The 19,650-nt window shown below is 48.8% G+C and overlaps 1 long non-coding RNA gene across 1 annotated transcript; it reads right to left on the reverse strand.

Moving 5' to 3' along the window:
- Window positions 1-12,536: 12,536 nt before the first annotated feature.
- Window positions 12,537-14,346, reverse strand: LOC105740143. Its single transcript, XR_001116155.2, has 2 exons — window positions 14,113-14,346; window positions 12,537-12,787 (listed from the first exon to the last, which is right to left on the reverse strand). It is a non-coding gene; the product is annotated as an uncharacterized LOC105740143 (long non-coding RNA).
- Window positions 14,347-19,650: the final 5,304 nt, after the last annotated feature.

Genomic DNA, 19,650 nt, shown 5'->3' on the forward strand with positions numbered 1-19,650 from the left:
GGAGGCCAGGGTGGCAGGATCCATTGAGGTCAGGAGTTCAAGACCAGCCTGGGCAACATAACAAGACCTGGTCTCTATAAAAAATAAAATATTATCCAAGTGTGGTGTCACAACCCTGCGCTCCCAGCTACTTAGGAGCCTGGGGCAGGAGGATCGCCTGAGCTCAGGACTTGAAGGCTGCAGTGAGCTATGATCATACCACTACACTCCAGCCCAGGGAGTGATGCAAGACCCTATCTCTAGAAAAATTAATTTTAAAAAATAAAAAATGGAAATAATATTAGTAATTGTATTTGCTTTGTAGGATTGTTTTGTGGACCAGCAAGTTCATATTTTTGAAGTGCTTAGAACAGTGTCTGATACATGGTAAATAAACCCTGTGAGTGAGCTGTCATCCTCTTCATCACTATTACTGTTTATTACTGGCTTCCTTAAAATCGACCTTTTTCTTCCCTTCCTCCAAACTGAGCTCACTCACTCCTTCATCTACCAAGGAGTCTGTTCTCAAAATCCAAATTCTTTCTTAAAACTCAAATATGATGTTTCTTTCTTTCAAATTCTCCTCCTCCCTACAGGCCCAACTCTCATTCATTCATGGTGCCTCATGACCCTCCAGACATAGGATTCTTTTCCCTTGCAAAACCAACAGAATGTCCTTTGTTCATCCATGAGCTTATGTTAATTGTAGCTGCCAGTTTACAAAGCTCTTTTTTTTATTTATTTATTTATTTATTTATTTATTTATTTATTTATTTTTAGAAACAGGGTCTCTCTTTGTCACGCAGGCTGAATTGCAGTGGCACAATCATAGCTCACTGCAGTCTCAAACTCCTGGGCTCAAGCAATCCTCCCACCTCAGCCTCTCAAGTAGCTGGGACTTAGAGGTGTGCGCCACCACAACCAGCTAATGTTTTTTTTTTAATTGAGATGGGGTCTTACTACATTACCCAGGCTAGTCTCAAAGCCCTGGTTTCAAGTAATCCTCCCGCCTTAGCTTCCCAAAGCGTTGTCATTACAGGCGCGAGCCACTGTGCCAGGGCTAGAAAACCCTTTTACTTACAATATGCCATTAATCCTTGGTGGAGGCTGGGAAAGAGAAGCAGTTTGCCCCAGCCCTTTCCCTTCCCACTTACAGCTTGTCAATGGCAGAGCTGAAGCTGGACCCCTGGCCAGCTGACCCTAAGTTCAGGATTCTCCCAGAATCTTACCTGCCCCCGGTGAGACACACACCTGAGAACTAACGCTGGGCCGAGAGGAGAAGCCGTGTTCAGGACCCTTCTATTCCCCACATTTAGTGGTCTCTAGAACTGTTCATGTGAACTTTTTGGTTATTCCTAACTAAAAAGTGGTGGTGGGGTTGAAGGTCAACATGAGAAAATGTTTGTGATACATCATCGACTTAAAAATAGGTTATAGGGGCCAGGCGCGGTGGCTCATGCTCGTAATCCAAGCACTTTGGGAGGCCCAGGCAAGCGGATCACTTGAGGTCAGGAGTTTAAGACCAGCCTGGCCAACATGGGGAAACCCCATCTCTACTAAAAATACAAAATTAGCCGGGTGTGGTGGCACACGCCTGTAGTCCCAGCTACTCGGGAGGCTGAGACAGGAGAATCGCTTGAACCTGGGAAGCGGAGGCTGCAGTGAGCCGAGATCATGCCACTGCACTCCAGCCTGGGCAAGACAAAGTGAGACTCTGTCTCAAAAAATAAAAAAATTTTTAAAAAAAGAAGCTATAGGCTGGGTGCAGTGGCTCATACCTGGAATCCCAGCAATTTGGAAGGCTGAGGTGGGATCGCTTGAGGCCAGGAGTTTGAAGCCACAGTGGGCTATGATTACACCACTGTATTCTAGCCTGGACGACAGAATGAGACCTTGTCAAAAAAAAAAAACTTATAAAGTAGTATGTGCAACAGGGTTTCATTTTTCTGAAAATACACACATTTAAAGAAGAGGCTGGAACGATAGACCTTCAGCTTTGACAGCGGTAGAATTCATGTTTTTTATTCTTTTGTTTATCTGTACTTTCTAAATTTTCCACAAAATGCATTATTGCATTTTTAATGTAGGAAAATTATGAGACCTGGGGACAATGGACTCAGATGTCCAAATGTTCTGATGTTTACCGGAGGCTGCAGGGCTTAGAGCTTTCTGCTTACTGAGGAGAAATGACAAACAGTAGGCTCTCCCTGTTTGGGACCCTAAGCCCACAGGCCGATGGCAGCCCCTGCATTTCCAGGAAAGCCTTGGTTCCTCCTCAGACTCAGAGTGGGGCTGCCAGGAATGGGCACCACCAGCCCCACTGGGGAGAGAAAGTGCTGTCACCTGCGTCGCCATCATGAATGTGGGGCTCCTTCGGGGCCTCGCCAGCACTTGCACACTTTATTTTTTTATTTTTTTTTAATTTCCATAGGTTTTTTGGGGGAACAGGTGGTATCTGGTTACATGAGTAAGTTCTTCAGTGGGGATTTGTGAGATTTTGGTGCACCCATCACCCAAGCAGTGTACACTGAACCCAATTTGTAGCCTTTTATCCCTCACCCCTTTCCCATTCTTTCCCCCTGAGTCCCCAAGTCCATTGTATCATTCTTATGCCTTTACATCCTCACAGCTTAGCTCCACTTATGAGTGAGAACATATGATGTTTGCTTTTCCATTCCTGAGTTACTTCACTTAGAATAATAGTCACCAATCTGAAATCACTTGAACCTGGGAGGCAGAGGTTGGAGTGAGCCAAGATCATGCCACTGCACTCCAGCCTGGGTGACAGAGAAGACTCCATCTCAAAAACAAAGCAAGAAAAAAGAATAGTAGTCTTCAATCTCATTGAGGTTGTTGCGAATGCCATTAATTCATTCCTTTTTTATGACTGAGTAGTATTCCATTATATATATATTATATATACACAACAGTTTATATACACTCAGTTATATATACAGTATTCCATTATATATATTATATAGACACAACAGTTTATATACACAACAGTTATATATACACTCCTTGATTGATGGGCTGGTTCTATATTTTTGCAATTGCACTTATGCATTTTAATCATTTAATCCACACCACAGCCTCAAGGTAAATGGGACAGTTATCCTTTTCTCCATCCCACAAATCAGGAAGCTGAGACCCAGAAAGGTGAGGGGATTTTCCCAAGATCCCACAACAGTCAGAACCAGGGATCCACAGAGCCTGGCTTTCTGGCATTCAGTTTACCGCACACACAGCAGGTCCCATCAGCCCTGGGATGGCCCAGGATTTATGGTGGGCATGTTGAGAAGCCACACCAGCCCTCTTGTTTCCCAAATATCTCCCTCGGGTCTTTCCAGGGAGTGTCCCGATCCTGCCTGGCCTCAGAACTTCCTGACCAGAACCACTCCTGAGCCAGGTGACTGCAGAAGGGCCTGGGTATGTTCACTGGCTAATGCAACTGTGACATGAGACCACATGCTGGGTGGATTAAATGACAGTGATGGATTGTCCCACAATTCTGGAGGCTTGAAGTCTGAGATCAAGGTGTCAGCAGGGTTGGCTCCTACTGAGGGCTCTGGGGAAGGATCTGATCCAGCCCTTGCTCCTTGGATGGTAAGTGACCATGACTTGGTGGGTAGGTGACCATGGCTTGGTGGGTAGGTGGCCATGGCTTGGCGGGTAGGTGGCCGTGGCTTGGCAGGTAGGTGACCATGGCTTGGATGGTAGGTGACCATGGCTTGGTGGTAGGTGGCCATCTCCTCCCTGTGTCTTCACATAGTCGTCTCTCTGCGCCTGTCTGTATCCTAATTTCCTCTTCTTATAAGGACACCAGTCATATTGGATTAGGTCCCACCCTAGTAACCTCACTTTAATTTAATTACCCCATTAAAGACCCTATCTACAAAGATAATTACATTCTGAAGTACTGGCAGCTTTAGGACTTCACTATTTGAATTTGTGGGGGAGACGCAAGTCAACCCTTAGCAGGTAAAACCACCTTTACCTGGAAGAGTTCCCCAAATCTCTCCTGCTGGCACTTCTGAGAAGGGTGGGAAGACAAGGAACAACAGGGGAAAAAGCTGGCAGCGACAAGTCCTGGGATTTGGGGCGGGGGTTACAAGAGGAAGGAGCTGGAATGATGGGTGCCAGCAAGGGCAGGTCCCCCACAGGCTAGTGTGAGACAAGGAGGCTGGCCCAGGGCCCAGATGGCCCACGGGTCTTTGGAGACTGTCATTCCACTGGCAAGGGAGGCAGGTGCACCATAAAATATTTTTACCTGTAAAGAAGGATTATTATAGGATAATTGCTTTCCTAGCAAGAAGAAGCAAAAATCAGAAAGCTCTGGGACTTTGGACAAGTCACTTCCATATCAGTAAATGAAGAAGATTAGCCATATGGCTTCCACCTTCCCCTCCAGCACTGATGTTTTCAAATTCTAAGACAGTGAATCTTTCTCCAAATTTCACTGGAACTGATAAGATTTCATCTGGGCCTGGCACGTAGTAGGTGCTCAGATAAATCCAGCTTCCTCCCTCCAGCTGCTGCCTTCCACTCTATGGCTATCATCAACTCCCAGTTCCTCCTTTTGGGTTAAAACAAGAAAGAGGAAGAAGAGGGAGCATCATTAGATGCTGGGTGTACAACACCCTTGGAAAGAATGCCCCAGAAACCAATGACAGCGGCGCCTCTGAGAAGGAGGAACACAATAGTGAGGGGTCAGAACTGAGAGCAATTTTCATCTTCACTGCATATTTATTTCTACCTTTTGCTTTTTAAACCACCTGGATGTATTACCCATTAAATTAATTTTACAAGATTGCAAAAGAATGGGATAACCAGTGCACACAGAGCCCTGAGTTTGTGATAGTTCCTGGCTCCTGGTCATCTCCAGCCCAGCCCCGTCAGTGGGTCAGGTCCTTCATCTTCATCCTTGTGTTGATGATGCTACTGAGCTGCTGACCCACATGGTACCAAGTAACCCCTACACAAATCCTATGACCTTCACACCAACCTTGGAGCTAGGGAATAGTGTTGTCCCCATGTTAGAGGGGAGAAAACTGAGGAGCTCAAAAGACAAGAAACTACCCAAAGATCACACCAGGTGTGTCCAGCTCCTGAAGCTACACTCTGGGCCATTAGTTGTTGCTACTCCAACCCCTTGTGCCCCACATCCACTCTGAATGTGCATGTCCTGGCCCCTCAAATAGACCAAGGATGTAGAGAAAAGAGTTTGTGTCATTGATTTTTATATTCTCCATCCCTCCCCTTTCTCCACCCCACCAAAAAAAAATAATAGTAGCTTTCCTAGCCCTGAACAAAAATGAACATTTGTTCAATATTTGCTGGATTGAATTAAACTTATCAAAAACAGAGTCCCCTTCCAGACCACAGCCTTCGTCGTCATCATCATCATCATTATCATCGGCAAATGTTTCATGAGGCATCTACACTGTGCTAGGATCTGGAGAAGACTTAGAGATGCTTAAGTCTGGCAGATCTAGAAAGAGCTTCTAGATAACACTTCAGGGTAGGGCAGATTATGGAGCACCTCTGGAAATGTTTGCAAAACTGCCTTTTCCCTCCTCCTATCCCACACACACCCATGCACACTCATAAAATATTCTCGGTTCAGATAAGATGTTTCAGCCATAAATCCGTCATGGTAGGGCAGGAGGTTTTATTTAGCAACTATAGAGCTGCATTGCAAAGCAGTAATCAATTCAAGAAGGAAAAGTGCTCGGCTCGCCTATCTCCTCATCTCCCAGCTCTGGCGGAAACACCTGTCAGAAGGAGAGCCAGCAGCTGTCTTTCAGGTCTGACATCTCTGAGGCCTGGCTGGGATGGGGCTGGGCCCTGGGGCTGGGCAGGGTGCTTCCAGACAAAACTAGGACTGGGTGACCTCCTCAGATGCGAGCAAGGCATGGCTTTCAGAAGTAACCCCCCACCAAAAGCAGGGAATTCTCCTTCATCCCTTTGATCCTTAAGAGAAGGGGCTCGCCCTGCCCTGTAAACCAGAAAACTGGTCCTAAAGTTTGAGATCAGAAGCATTTTGCCACTGGAGCTTTCTCAGAGAAGGGAGGTCAGTATTCCAATGCCATGGATAATAGTCAGAGAGTCATTCTCATGGGAACTAAGCTTTGCCTATCACTGTTAAGTTTACAAAACACCTGCTATGCACCGTCTCATTAGCTGTGATTTCACAATGGTCCAGTGAGGTCAGCAGGGCAAATGCTCTATACCCCTATGTTCACTTGAGTCACAATGAGATAAAGTGACTTGTTCAAGATCACACAATTCGTTAATGACGTATATTTGGTTGGATCATCTGAGGCTGCCTATAAAGATGGACAACCCCGGTCTTCTCCCTTTGACTTCAGAGGGCAAAGAGAAGGCTTGATTTGTGCCTTGGCTGGCAAAGCCCCCAGTGGGATAGGAGTCACTCTGTCCACAGTGACCACACACAACTTTCAAATCCACAGGTCCCTTCGTGGCTTTGGAGGAGGGGGAAAAAGCTACACCTTAGAAACCTTCTTTATTCTCCATTCCTTTCTGTCCTCCAGGACCAATGGGGTAGGTCAGCCCCAGTGAACTCTCAAATGACCACTGAAGGAGGAAGTGAGTGCAGAGTGTGATACCATTCACATCCCAGCCCAGACTGTTTGTTCAGCTGGGAGGAGTGTTGCAATTCTTCTTCCTGCAGAGATAACACCCCTTCTCATGGCTTCAGGCATCACCTATCTCCTCTAGGCTGCGCTCCTACTTGTCCATCTCTGCTTTGACCTTGTGTCCAGGCTCCAGGAAGGACATTTGCATGTAGCTGCCTTGCCCCATTGCAATCTACAAGCCTGAAATCGGGGCTGTTCATTCCATTCCCCTTAGGCCCCCACTTCCTCTCACTTTCTCTCTCCCCAAGCTGGAAACCTCAGATCATTTCTAAATTCTTTCTTCCCCTTTGCATTTCAACGAACAGAAGTTCCATCAATACATTTTATCACTGTTCAGTCTCATCACATTCCGTGCTTAAAGCTCAAAGAGACCTACAGAAACAGCACTGTTGTTCATTCAGTGGGCAAAGGCAGGGAGGCCCAGCTCATTTGCAGTGGGATTCTCTTCCTCTCCCGCCTCTGTGGCCCTGACTCTAGACTTGGGCTCCAAGATGTTGGAATGGTGTCTCCCCCCTTCACTACCCTGCACATAGCACAGTGCCCTGGTAAACATGAGGCCTCAGAAACACTCCCTGCACCAGGCACTTAGAACTTAAGAGTTTTTCGTTTGTTTGTTTGTTCATTTTGAGACAAGGTCTCGCTCTGTCACCCAGGCTACAGTGCAGTGGCGCCATCATGGCTCACTGCAGCCTCGACCTCCAGGGCTTAAGCAATCTTCCCACCTCAACCTCCCAAGTAGCTGAGACTACAGGCAGGCACCACCATGCCTGACTAATTTTTGTATTTTTTGTAGAGATGGAGTTTCAACACGTTGCCCAGGTTGGTCTCAAATTCCTGGGCTCAAGTGATCCCCTCCTGCCTCGACCTCCCAAGTTGCTGGGATTACAGGTGTAAGCCACCATGCCAGGCCAGAAATTTAGAGTTCTTAATACTAGTCTGGCTTCTAGCATTCTCGAGCAATGGGGAAAGAAACCAGAAAACACACAGAAGGGACAGGTGTTTGGTTTAGGGACCACCTTCACTCTGGTCAGCCGCATTCCATTTTTAAACCTATCTGCTGGTATTCCATTTTTAAATGAGTCTGACTCCATCCATCTACCCAGCCTTACTCCCTGACAGCTTCTGACAAACTTGCTCTGAACTATGGACACATAGATCTGGGTCCAGTGCAGTTTAATTCAGGAAGCAGTGCCCGCCCTCATTGCCTGAGCAAGCAGGCAAGCGGCAGGGTCTTGGGGGTGAGAATCCCGAGCCCTGCCTTGCCTCTCTTCTCACCAGTGCTGGAAATGCCATTGACAGGGAACAATCTATACAATAGGATGAGACCTCAAAAGCAAATACGGCTGGGCACGGTGGCTCACGCCTGTAATCCCAGCACTTTGGGAGGCCGAGGTGGGCAGATCACCTGAGGTCAGGAATTTGAGACCAGCCTGGCCAACACGGCAAAACCCCGTCTCTACTAAAAATACAAAAATTAGCCAAGCGTGGTGGCAGGTGCCTGTAATCCCAGCTACTCAGGAGGCTGAGGCAGGAGAATCGCTTGAAGCCGGGAGGTGGAGGTTGCAATGAGCCGAGATCACACCATTACACTCTAGCCTGGGCGACAAGAGCAAAACTCCATCTCAAAAAAAAAAAAAAAAGAAAGCAAATGCACCTGGGAGAACTAAATGTTGACTTAAATTCATGCTAAGGTGTAAATGACTGCTAGCAGGTCAGAGCGCTGACTGATGATAAAGGAGGAGAAGGTGCACCCAGAGTTGATGCAGTCAACATGCTGTGGTGGACAGAGCACTGGGCCAAGTCTGGGGACAGGAGATCTAGTCCCCACTCTGCCTATCATTTATCTGATGATGTTTTGGAAAGTTATTCTACCTCTTTGAGCCTCAATTTACAAATCTACAGCAGGTGACAATTCAGCTAGGTAATCTCTAAGGTCTTTTCAGATCTGGCAAATTGTGATTTGGCTGTTGCCTCTAGCCTACCCCCATTTGTCTTCTTAACCTCGCACTGTGCAGGTAACATGATCATGACTGTGCCGAAAACTCCCGTTGTTCAGACCGGAGTCAAACAATGCCTCCCAAGCAGATTTAGAACCAAGGTCATCAAAACCCTGAGGAATACAGAAAGAGACAGAAGACTGAATTTCAATATACTCAGCGATCCTTTGGAATCACGGGGGTGGAACTCCGTTAGACATGACATAAGACCCTGTGGTCACACATATGAAATTACAATCATCCCTCAGATTTGTGGAGTGAGTTACCATGAGCCATCCCCTTTCCTATCCCTTTTCTAATTTGATCTTCCCTAAAACTGTGGGAAGCAGACAGGGCAAGACGTTTCACCCCCATTTCACAGATTTAGAAATTGAGTCTCAGATGGAAGAATCATAGCAAGTGAGTGTCAGCCAAGCCTCCAATTCAGATCAAGTGAGGAGTCCTCATGTCCCATGCCCCCACCACCCACTGCCACTTCCTTTCTTATTTTCCACCTGTGTTTCGAGATACAAAAGTGAGGGAGAAAAAGGCAGAGGGAGGCAACTCTGCCAGAAAATCTGGGTGAGCGGCTCAGTCGCTCCTGTTAGCTCTCTCTCCTCTCTCCTTCGCGCCTGCCTGCAGCCAGAAACCTCAGACCACCACCTTCCTACTGCAGCCTCCCGCCTGGGACAGCGCCTTGTCCCTATACCCCATGAGGCCAGCTTGCTGCAGCAAGCCTCACGGTGGTTAGCTCTCCTTTGCCCCTTCCCCTTCAGCTCTGCCCCACCAAGGCCAGGCCAACTCTGGGATCATTATGAAGCAGGTGACTTCTGCTCATGACTAATTGTGCAAGTAGGGCAGAGGTAAGAACAATCCCAGGAAAGGGGGTGGAGGCAGGGAGAGAGAGAAAAATAAAAGAGAGAGAGAGAGACAGACAGAGAGAGTACTGCTTTAATAAGAGGGTAATTGCCCTGTTTAGGATTACAATCTGCCAGCATTTCACTAAACTTTATGACACATGATGACAAGTTAATAAGCCAGATGCCTCACTATGTGCCTTAAGCAGATGCTCCATGGGTTACCTCCCATGCCTACTCGTGGAGGGAGGTAACCCCCACAGCCAGAAAAACACACAGGGCCAGCCAAAAGAAAAAAAAGTCCCCAGGAAGGTGTGGGAGAAGGGAGCCGAAAAGGTGGGGAAACTGGTTATTTCTGTTGTCAAAATGGCCCCAGCAATAAATCACCATTAATAATACTGTCATCTATCAAAGAGGAGCTCTGGTTGCCAAGGCCTTTGAAGTGGCAGCACCTATAATTTCCCACCTATAAAAGGTACCTTTGTGCATATGTCATGCTGGAAGATGACAAGAGCAAGACACCAAGGAGTTCACACCGTCTCCACGCCCATCCCAATGGCGAGCCCTTGGAGCGCCAAGCCATGCCCACTCCCTCCCTCACCCGGGATGGCCCAGGGCCTGCCTGACTTCATTCACTTGCTGGAAGGCAGAGGGGCTGGGCGGAAGGAGGGGTGGGGACTGCCAGGAGTGGCTGCATGTCCAGACAGATCCGGGAGCTCCCAGCCCCTCTCACCAGCTAGCTGCGCTGTGATGGGGAGGGACACCTTCCATCCTCCCCTCAGCTCCAACCCCCAAGAGCGAAGGCCTGAGGGAGCCTGAGGTCTAAGACAGTGTCTGTTGAAAAGGGAGCCCTGCCGGGCACGGTGGCTCACGCCTGTAATCCCTGCACTTTGGAAAGTCGAGGCAGGTGGATCACCTGAGGTCAGGAGTTCAAGACCAGACTGGCCAACATGGTGAAACCCCGTCTCTACTAAAAATACAAAAATTAGCTGGGCATGGTGGCAAGCACCTATAATCCCAGCTACTTGGGAGGCTGAGGCAGGAGAATTGCTCAAACCTGGGAGGTGGAGGTTGCAATGAGCTGAGATCACACCACTGCACTCCAGCCTGGGTGACAAGAGTGAAACTCTGTCTCAAAATAAAGAAGGGAGTCCTGACACAGCATCACCAGCGAGTCTCCCCAGGTGCCCCTGCTAGGGATCAGGAAATTACGGGGGGCATGGGATGTGAGGACGCCTCACTTGACCTGAGTTGGAGGCTCAACTGCCACTCGCTGTGATTCTTCCGTCTGAGACTCAGTTTCTTAATCTGGAGAATGGGGGTGAAAATTCTTGCCCTGTCTACTTCACACAGTTCCACAGAGGAGCAAATTAGATAAGGGATGGGAAAGGGGAAACTAGATGGTCATAGAATCTGCATCTTGATCCAGCTCCCCAGGAAGTGAGTTTCACACACACGAAGGTTTAAGAAGCGCTGGCCGTGGTCCCTCCCCGTCTGCCAAACCAGGAGTATAAATGCTTAGAAAGGCGGCTAGGGCTGCCTCGCCAGAAATTGATCGCCTCCAGGTTCTGGAGGCTGGAAGGCCAAGACAAAGGTATCGACAGGATTGGTTCCTTCACAGGCCCCCTCTGTGGCTTGCAGGTGGCTGTCTTCTCCCCGCTTCTTCACAGGGGCTCCACTCTGCACTTGTCCGTGTCCACGTTGCCCCTTATCCAACCAACAGGGACACCTTTCCTATTGGACTAGGGCCCACCCTAGTGACCTCATTTTAACCTAATTACCTCTTTAGAGCCCCTGTCTCCAAATACAGTCACAGTCTAAGATACTGGGGTTAGGACTTCAACATATAAACTTTGAGGGGGACAGAATTCAGCCCCTGACAGGCCTTAAAGCTCAGCCCAGGATGAGCCCTGACCAGACAGAAAAAAGGCCCTAAAAGCCACTTGAGCTACTGGCAACATCTGAAACTCTCATTTCCTGATCCTGGGATAAATCTTCTTCTGAATTAACTGAGCCCAGCCCTCTATTCCCCCACTGCACTTCATGGGTGATTTGTCTGTAGATTTAAAATAGCCGGGTGCAGTGGCTTACGCCTGTAATCCCAGCACTTTGGGAGGCCGAGGCGGGTGGGTCACAAGGTCAGGGTTCAAGGCCATCCTGGCTAACATGGTGAAACCCTGTCTCCACTAAAAATACAAAAAATTAGCCAGGCATGGTGGCAGGCACCTGTAGTCCCAGCTACTCGAGAGGCTGAGGCAGAAGAATCGCTTGAACCCGAGAGGCAGAGGTTACAGGGAGCTGAGATCATGCCACTGCACTCCAGCCTGGGTGACAGAGCGAGACTGTATCTCAAAAAATAAAATAGATTTAAAATAGAGGTGCCAGGCTCAGTGGTTCATGCCTGTAATCCCAGCACTGTGGGAGGCTGAGGCAGGAGGATTGCTTGAGGCCAGGAGTTTAAGACCAGCCTGGGCAACATAGTGAGACCTCATCTCTACAAAAAAAAAAAAAAAAAAAAAAATTAATTAGTGAGTGTGGTGGCATGCACCTACAAAAATAAAGAAGTAAAAGAAAATAGGCCCACATCCCATCCAAGAGGAAGCTCCACCTTGGTCCTGCCTCCCAGTGAGGTACTTCTGAATGTCACTTAGACTGAGAATCCCAAGATATCGCTAAAAGTGAACATGTATTGAGCATAGAGTGTACTCTGTCCCCAGCAGTGTTCTGAGAACTGATATCGTTTCATCTGTACAACTACCTATGAGGCAGAAACAAATAAGGAACAGGTTGGGTAATTTGCTCAAGGTCAACAGTTAGCAAGGGCCAAGCCTGGCCTGGAACCCACGACTTTGCGATTCTAGAGCCCACGACTTCATCCCCGATGGTTTTCTGCCTCCTCTCTACACGTGGAGATACCAAGCCGTCAAAGTTTGAGCAGCCCCTACCTCCTGTGATCACCCACAGAGCTGCTAGGAGTTTAGGACTAGACTTTATCACTTTATGGAGGATTTAAAGCTACTTTTATCTGTGGGGTATTGTTCCAAAACCAAGGCCATATATTTTTATGTGTTTTACATAAGTGCATGTGTAGTTTATTGATAGCAAGGATTGCATGCATTTGTTCCGTGAATCAGCTCGGGCTGGACTTCCTGGGAATCCCACGCGAAGATCTCAGGGTCTCTTTCTGCTGATGGCTCTCCCTTCCACGACCGGTCCCTTCCCTTCCCTGGGCTTCAATTTCCACGTTGGTAAATGAAAGGGTTAAGCTATTTCTACAATCCCTTCCTTCATGGGCATTGTTGATTCCTGGGAAGCCCTGACGAAGAGAGAGGATGGTAAGAGTTCGCCTAAACGTCTCTGCACCCCATGCTTGAAAACTCAAAGATCAGCCCCGAAGCTTCCATGAATCCTGGGACAAAGAAAAGGACTTCAAGGCCTCATACCTATCAACAAGAGAGATTCCTGCTGCTCCAGCCCTTCCACCCCTTCACCTTTGCACTGAGGAACCCCCCATCACCAGGAGAAAGGAAGCCTGCCCAGCAAGGGGGCACTCCCAACAGCCCACCAGCTCCCGCGCCCAGCTGCCCCTGAAATCCTCGGACTCATTTTGTCCAGCAGCCTTGACTTTGTCAGGGGTACCAGTCATGTAATCCCTGAGGTGTCTACAAAACCCCGCAGTCATGGGCTCTGTGCACACTCGAGAACAGTGAGGAGCTTCAAAAGCTAAGGAGCCCTTTCCCGTTGCTTCCATGGTGTCTCAATGGTTCCTGAGGTCTTGATACTCTGCCATGGATTGGCAGTTTGGAAATGGTTTCCTGGTCTGGCTGTCCAAAGGATCCCTGGTTGTGTGACTGGGAACAAACCCTTCAACCTTCCAGGCACAGTTTTCTTCTGTAAAATGAGAGGGTTGGGTGCAAAGTTCCTGAGGCCCTGGGGCCTTGTGGCTGAGTTTATCTCCCCCATCCCCTGTCCATCCACCTATGGAAGTACTCATAAAGCATTTCACAGCCACAAGGAAAAGGCACACAAGGTCCCCCAGCCCCCACACACAGAGGAGCCGCACCTGCACCCCTCCCTCAAGGCCAGGCTTCCTCTCCCCCAGCACACACAATTTCTTCTCGGCCTCCCAGCTCTTTTCAGCAGCTCCCCGGAATGGAATGGCCCAGCCATGGCTTCGCAGAGGACAGCTTCTTGGCAGAGCTGGGAGTGGGTGGAGTAGAGCACATTTTTTCCTTTGAGGTCCAAAGGGCTGTCAACCCTCTTCAGCTGCCCTGGGGCCCGACAGCCACAGAGAGAGATTTATGACCTGGATAGCTTTGATCCCAGCCTCCGATAAACATCAGGAACAGCTCGACCCTAAACCCCGAGGAGAAGGTTTATGGATCAGAATGCAGCCTCCTGGAGAAAACGAGCCCAGGAGGGGGTGCCCAGGGACTGATTGGGCCCTTAAAGTTCTCTCATCAAGCAGACCCACTGCCATCTGCCCTTGCCTTCTGGGGAGAGGGACACAGCTGGGTGGCTGAGGCCTTTGAACAAGAAGCAATGCTGATCAGAGAGAGGTGAAGATCCTGTCAAAGGTTAAACTGGGTAAGGGGTGGAGGCGGTGGGCCCAGGCCTCTGAAATTCCCCACCCTCGCTCACCTGTTCTTCCAAACAGCGTTGCCCATGTTTCTCTAAACCACACACCAAGACAGAGCAGAGAGAGAGTGCACCAGATAAGATCTGAGCTGAGAAAGGAATGTTTCATCCGTGGGTTTTGTTGTCCCTGTTCTTGTTGTTGATACTGTTGTTCTTGGTGATGATGGGGGTGGTTAATTGCTTGATTATATTTCATCCCTGTCTTCTTTCCGAAAGGACATGGGGCCAGGAGAGTCTCTGCGTGGTCACAAACCCTTCATGGCTTTTTCCCGTCCCCTCCACTTGACTATGTGGGATGGCAGGGAATCCACGCACCCTCTTGGAACATGCCCTGTCTTGCTGATTGAAAAGAGATCCTAGAAACAGTGCTACGTCCAAGGTGAAGGAGGGGCCAGCCAGTCTCCTCTGGATGCCACCTCAGATGGGTTACCTCAAGTTTAAGGTCTCAGCCACATCCATAAAACTGTTCCCCTCTGTGAAGCAACTTCTGCCATGGGGAGGTGGAGAAGGATCTTCTCAAAGCAAGTCCGACAGGCAGAGTCTTCACTCTCCGGGGTCTGGAGTGGTCTCTAGACATCGGGAAACATACATCCATCTAAAAAGACACCCTAATAAACCTGCAGCTATTCATTGCACCCAAGAAACCAGGCTGCGGCCCACGCATGCAGGAATAAACACATATTTGCTGAGCACCAAATTGGGTCTAATGACCCTGGCCCGTCTCGCGGGGTTATCCTGAGAAATAGCTGATGTCAGACGATGAGCGTGAGCAGCTGTTCTCCATTTGCACTCAACAAGAGAAAAGGGCCTTAAATTTCAGCGGGAGGGATTAAGGTTAAACATTAAGAACAGCTTCCTGGCTAGGAGGGTTGTGAAACACTGTAATGTGTTACCAAGGATGCTGTAGACATTCCTCTCTCGATGAGACTTTAAAGAGGAAGGAGGTTGGTGATCTGCCCAGGAGGTTTTATTAGGAACTTTATTAGGTCATCTGGTCCATCCGCCTGAAGGCAAGGGCTTGGACTAAACACCCACCAAGCAAGGCCTTTCTGGGCACAGGAAGGCCTCTGCAGTTCCTCACAATCAAAAATGCTGAGAAACTCCCTGGGCCCTAGACAGTGAAAAGAGAAACCAGAGTCATCAGCGAGGCCACCCTTTGGGGCCTGATTTCAAGCTTTAGCTAGTGTTAGTCGCCCATAGCAATAAGAAGGAGAAATGTGATTTTCAAACCCTCCGGAGACCAAGACAGTTATTTACCAACCAGCACCAAGTGAAGCTTCCCCACCCACAGGGACAGGACCATTTCCTAAAAGTCAGGTCGGCCCCTGGCATTCCAAGGACAAGCAGATCACCAGTTCTGACGTGTGGGAGCAAAAGGCAAACCATAAGATCACACATCTGGCTGGGCACGGTGGCTCACATCTGTAACTCCAGCACTCAGGGAGGCCAAGGCAGGATCGCTTGAGGTCAGGAGTTCAAAACCAGGTTGGGCAACATAGTGAGACCCCATATCAACTAAAAAAAATAACTTAGCTGGGCACGGTGGTGTGCACCAGTAGTCCCAGCTACTCGGGAGACTGCGGCAGGAGGATCGCTTGAGCCCCGGAGTTTGAGGCTGCAGTGAGCTGGAATCATGCCACTGCACTCCAGCCTGGGCAACAGAGAGAGAGACCCTGTCACAAAACAAAACAAAACACATCTTATTGCCACTGGAACAATCCACCCATTTCACAGATTGGGAGACTGGGGCCTAGATATGGGCAATGTCTTCATACAGTTACTTTGTATCAGAGTTAGGACTGGAAAACCCTGGTTAGGAGGCTGACTTTATCACTCACTACCTGTGTGACCTCAAGCAAGTCATTTAACAACCTCCAGCCCTCCATAGCCTCCGCTACAAAATAAGCAAGTTATAATCAGCAAACCTAATACAGGAACGCTGTCATCAACTCCAGAGCTCTATAGATGGAAAGTGACTGCCCTTGTTACCATCACTCTCACTTCTAGTCCTTTCTCTTCATCTAAGCTGCTGTAAATGTAGTCCTCTAACTTGGAGGGGATCCTTCTAAGTTCTCAGATTAACAGAAAAGTAAAATCTTTGATCTTTAAGACCATGGAAGGTATCTCGTTGGTCTTAGTCATCATCCCATCCAAGCCACTTGTTTTGCAGATGAGATAGGAGAGAATCCGCATACGCTCAGAGAATGACAGCAGAGAACATCCTAGGCAGAGGTCGGGTTGGGGAGGAAATGCCAAGGATAAGCTTGGTTGACCTCTCAGTGAGGCTCCCTGGCCCTGGGTATAATATTCAACTCATTAACTTGAAATCCTAGGTATGCTAAGTCATTCTTTCGTCTCCATTTCCTTAGTAGCCTCTGTTTCCACAGCCCCCAAGTTGCCTGGTTCTGGGGTTAGCACCCGGGGGTGGGGGGGGTCTCACAAAGTTATTCTTGACTAAACTTGATGAACCCCAGGAATCTTCCAGTCTCTCACCATCTTCAGCCATCCCCACCCACTCACCTCCTGCCCCGTCCCACCACTGTCTCTAAAAGGTCAGTTCCCACCCAAGGCAAGAGCAACTCAACAAAATACAAGGACATTTGGTAAGCAACTATTATTTGCAAGGCTCTATGTAAGCAGATATTATCTGATTTGACCCCCCTGCAACCATCATGCAAGATAGTTATCATTGCCCACCTTTTACAGATAAGCAAGCCATGAATCAGAGGTTAACCAGCATGACCTAGTGACACAAGTAGCAAAAGTGGCAGATCTAGGGGTTAAATTCTGGTCTCTGAGGCCCCAACATTTGAGGGGGCAGCTGCTCCTAACCCCAATCTGGGAATCCATCACTCTTCCTAAATGTTTCTGACATTGTCTGCCAATTCTGATGCCGCAGCCCTCACCTTGACCCCAGGCCTGAGTCCCCTTCTCCATGAAATCCGATATCCCCTGGGATCGACAGAGTCCCCTCACTGTTCCCCAATTCCTGGAGCTCCATGGTGAATAACAGACATGCCATGGGGTGGCTTGCTGACCAAGGCTTTCAAGCATCCAGATTCTATCACTGTGAGAGCCCGCTGCCTATCCGGAGAGTATGTCCCCTCACTCCATTGCCTGGGTGACACCACACCTCTGAGCCATGATATACCTGCAGAAAGGGACTCCTCACAAGGCCTGCCCATCCTAGGGCACATCATCTGCCTGTTGTTGCACTTGGCCAGATTCCCCTTAGTCAAGCCCAGACTAAGGCACAGCAACCAGGCCTGCTGGAGTCACCTCCAGATAAGGCCACGGTAGCACAGCAGTCAAGAGAACAGGGCCAGGCACAGCAGCTGATGCCTGTAATCCCAGCTCTTTGGGAAACCAAGGCGGGCGAATCACCTGAGGTCAGGAGTTCAAGACCAGTCTGGCCAACATGGTGAAACCCTGTCTCTACTAAAAATACAAAAAATTAGCCGGGCGTGGTGGTGTACACCCATAATCCCAGCTACTCAGGAGGCTGAGACAGGAGAATCGCTTGAACCTGAGAGGCAGAGATTGCAGTGAGCTGAGATGTTACCACTGCACTCCAGCGTGGGTGACTGAGCAAGAGTCCATCTCAAAAAAAAAAAAAAAAAAACAAAGAACAAAGAACAGACTCGGGTCAGACTAACTAGCCGGGAGCTCTTGGACGAGTTCCCTATTTACACCTTAGTTTTCCCATCTATGAAATGGAAATATGAGTACCTACGTCACAGAGTTCTGATGAGTGTTACATGAGCTAATGTTTGGGAGCACTTAGACCAGAGCCTGGCACCTGGTTAGTACAACCTACATGTTCTTAAACAGAAGTAAAGGCCTATACTCTGAAGTTTGAAAACCACAGGCCGGGAATCCAGTCACAGGCTCGGGGAATCGTAAGGTTGAAGGGAACCACCTTTCTCCCAGTGCGATTGTCCTTGCTCCCACAGCACCCACAGGTGAGCATGCAGCCTCTGGAATACCTGTAAAGACGAGGAGTTCACTATCTTACAGGCAGACTAGCTCAATGTTAAACAATTTTAATATTTTTGTTTACCTTAAACAAAAAGCAGCCTGCCTGAGCTCTGAGTCCCAGAGCCTGCTCCCTTTCCCGTGACAGCTCAGCCCCGCATTCCCTCCTCATCCTGCTCTGGGCACCCTCAGCTGTGCACCGTGATTAGCAGGCAGTTTCCATGCTGGCGGGTCATGCAAACCAGCCCAGCACATTTTTCCCTGCTCCCCACACCTTCTCTCTCCTGAGCCCCCAGGCCAGCATACCAGCACGCACACCCGTGTTGACAGCTCCCAGGGCAGCTCAGCCAGTCAGGGCGTGGTCCAGAGCCAAGTGGATGGTGCCTGGGGACAAAGTATAGCGTGTGGGCTCTGACAAAAGCCTCCAAGTACATAGCCCAAGACAGAGAAGGGGAGGCTTGTTCCAGAATCTGCCTTAACACCACAAAATGGACAGGTGAGGGGGATCTGGGAGGCACCAAGGAGTCTCCTGCCCCTTTGAAGGGCTTGAGCATCCGGGCTGAGCAGTGCCATCTTCTTCCATTCCTTTAATCAATGTTCACATGGATGGGAAGGATAATGCCACTGCTTGGGTGCAAGTGAAATTGGTATTTTTTTTTGGGGGGGGGGTCAGTGACAGGATGGGTGCCCAGAGTGAAAAGAGATTTTGGCAAACGGAAGAAAGGGCACCACAGGTAAAGACTCAAATAAACTCCCTCCACCTCTCAGCTTGCCTGGAAGGACTGGAAAGAAGAAGATGGATAATATTTATTTCAGGGTCTACCATGTGCCCTGAAATACCATACTGCCCTTAGCCATTGATGGAAATGAACCAACACTGAGATAGCTAACATAGACTCCATTTACAGATAAGGAAATCAGGACTCAGAGAAGTGGCGCGGCATGCCCAAAGACACACAGCTTACAAGGGGCAGGGCAGAAATCAAACTCAGGGCCACCCTAGTGCTAAGTTCTTTCCACTGTGTGAATAGGTCACACTGCCTCCTCGGTGCTACCAGTGCTGAGAGCCTCACGTATGCACACACCATTCATGTAAACACATATACACACACACGCTCTCATGCACACACACTCATGTACACACATATACACATGCACACACATACTCATGCACACACAAACACATGCATGCACCCACACACATGACACATGCATGCACACATGTACACACCCGCACACACCTACACGCCTACACGCGTGCACACATGTACGCATCCACACACGCACACACGCATGCACACACCTACACACCCACACACATGCACACATGCATGCACACATATACGCATCCACACACTTGCACATGCACACACTCATATACATATACACACATACACACAGCAGTAGGCTCACATTGCCTAACCAGGACCCAGAGACCTGACACCAAGGCTAGGACTCCGAACTCTGAAACCAGATCACCTGGTTCAAGCCTTGGCCCAGCCTCTGGCTAGCTTGGTTATGTCTCTGAGCTTCAGTTTCCTGTCTATAAACTGAGGATAATAACAC

The sequence above is a fragment of the Nomascus leucogenys genome, chromosome 8 (genome assembly GCF_006542625.1).
Source record: "Nomascus leucogenys isolate Asia chromosome 8, Asia_NLE_v1, whole genome shotgun sequence".
In the NCBI taxonomy this organism is placed as follows: domain Eukaryota; kingdom Metazoa; phylum Chordata; class Mammalia; order Primates; family Hylobatidae; genus Nomascus; species Nomascus leucogenys.